Raw genomic sequence first — 2,274 nt, forward strand, 5'->3', positions numbered from 1 at the left:
GGTTGACCTGGTGTCCCGGGGGGACTTAGACATTTTTTTCAGCCTTTTCCTCCGGGCTGACCTGGTGGCCGAGCGTCTCGCCGTCCGCGGCCGGAGCTAGAGATGCCCCCCCCCCCCCAGGCCAGCCTGCGAAGCCGCGGCCAGGATCGGGCCCCTGGAAGTCTGACTAAAAATTTTCACCGACCCCAAAAACGGTTAGGGGGGGCCTCATAAAGCCTCCGGAGCGAAAAAAAAAAAAACGGAAAAAAGGATCGGGCCCACCCGAGGCAGGGGAGTCAGTAAGGGAAAGGGGACGAGGCGGCCCGGAGCCGGGTGCCCGGAGCCGGGTGCCGGCGGCCAGGATCGGGCCCCTGGAAGTCTGAAAAATTTTTTTCACCGACCCCCAAAGTGGTATTGGGGGGGGCTCATAAAGCCTCCGGAGCGAAAAAAAAAAAAAACGGAAAAAAGGATCGGGCCCACCCGAGGCAGGGGAGTCAGTAAGGGAAAGGGGACGAGGCGGCCCGGAGCCGGGTGCCCGGAGCCGGGTGCCCGCGGCCAGGATCGGGCCCCTGGAAGTCTGAAAAAAAATTTTTCACCGACCCCCAAAGTGGTGTTGGGGGGGGCTCACGAAGCCTCCGGAGCGGAAAAAAAAAAACGGAAAAAAGGATCGGGCCCACCCGAGGCAGCGGAGTCAGTAAGGGAAAGGGGACGAGGCGGCCCGGAGCCGGGTGCCCGGAGCCGGGTGCCCGCGGCCAGGATCGGGCCCCTGGAAGTCTGAAAAAAAAATTTTCACCGACCCCCAAAGGGGTGTTGGGGGGGGGCTCATGAAGCCTCCGGAGCGAAAAAAAAAAACGGAAAAAAGGATCGGGCCCACCCGAGGCAGGGGAGTCAGTAAGGGAAAGGGGACGAGGCGGACCGGAGCCGAGTGCCTACGGCCATACCGGACGGAAGGCCCCCGATCCCGTCCGATCTCGGAAGGTAAACCGTCCCGGGCCTGGCTAGTACTTGGATGGGTGACCGCCTGGGAATCCCAGGTGCCGTAGGCAGCTTTTCCCGCTGCGAGCCAGCTCTCTCCTTTTCTGGGGAACAAGGGCAGGGTCGCCCTGCCAGGGGCCCTGGGGCTGAAGTCCCTGCCGGCCACCAGGTCAACCCGGAGCCTGCCCCTCTGCGGCCAGCAGGTCAACCCCATACCGGCAGGGGGTTGACCTGGTGGCCGGGAAGCAGAGCGGCCAGCAGGTCAACCCCATACATTCAGCGGGTTGACCTGGTGGACGGGAAGGAAAGCGGCCAGCAGGTCAACCCCATACTTTCAGCGGGTTGACCTGGTGGCCGGGAAGGAAAGCGGCCAGCAGGTCAACCCCATACATTCAGCGGGTTGACCTGGTGGCCGGGAAGGAAAGCGGCCAGCAGGTCAACCCCATACATTCAGCGGGTTGACCTGGTGGCCGGGAAGGAAAGCGGCCAGCAGGTCAACCCCATACATTCAGCGGGTTGACCTGGTGGCCGGGAAGGAAAGCGGCCAGCAGGTCAACCCCATACATTCAGCGGGTTGACCTGGTGGCCGGGAAGGAAAGCGGCCAGCAGGTCAACCCCATACATTCAGCGGGTTGACCTGGTGGCCCGAAAGCAAACCGGCCACCAGGTCAACCCGGAGCCTGCCCCCGCGGGCAGGGGCCAAGCGGACCCCCCTCCGCCCGGGCTTGCCCTGCTCCGAGCCGGGGCTTAATCCCCGTCCGGCCACCAGGTCAACCCGGAGCCTGCCCCTCTGCGGCCAGCAGGTCAACCCCATGCCGGCAGCGGGTTGACCTGGTGGCCGGGAAGGAAAGCGGCCACCAGGTCAACCCCATACTTTCAGCGGGTTGACCTGGTGGCCGGGAAGGAAAGCGGCCACCAGGTCAACCCCATACTTTCAGCGGGTTGACCTGGTGGCCGGGAAGGAAAGCGGCCAGCAGGTCAACCCCATACATTCAGCGGGTTGACCTGGTGGCCGGGAAGGAAAGCGGCCAGCAGGTCAACCCCATACATTCAGCGGGTTGACCTGGTGGCCGGGAAGGAAAGCGGCCAGCAGGTCAACCCCATACATTCAGCGGGTTGACCTGGTGGCCGGGAAGGAAAGCGGCCAGCAGGTCAACCCCATACATTCAGCGGGTTGACCTGGTGGCCGGGAAGGAAAGCGGCCAGCAGGTCAACCCCATACATTCAGCGGGTTGACCTGGTGGCCGGGAAGGAAAGCGGCCAGCAGGTCAACCCCATACATTCAGCGGGTTGACCTGGTGGCCGGGAAGGAAAGCGGCC

The 2,274-nt window shown here is 63.8% G+C and overlaps 1 non-coding gene across 1 annotated transcript; it reads left to right on the forward strand.

Moving 5' to 3' along the window:
• Positions 1-906: 906 nt before the first annotated feature.
• Positions 907-1,025, forward strand: LOC141979784 (5S ribosomal RNA). The gene has a single exon (XR_012637176.1). It is a non-coding gene; the product is annotated as a 5S ribosomal RNA (ribosomal RNA).
• Positions 1,026-2,274: the final 1,249 nt, after the last annotated feature.

This window comes from Natator depressus, chromosome 28 (assembly GCF_965152275.1).
Source record: "Natator depressus isolate rNatDep1 chromosome 28, rNatDep2.hap1, whole genome shotgun sequence".
NCBI lineage: Eukaryota > Metazoa > Chordata > Testudines > Cheloniidae > Natator > Natator depressus.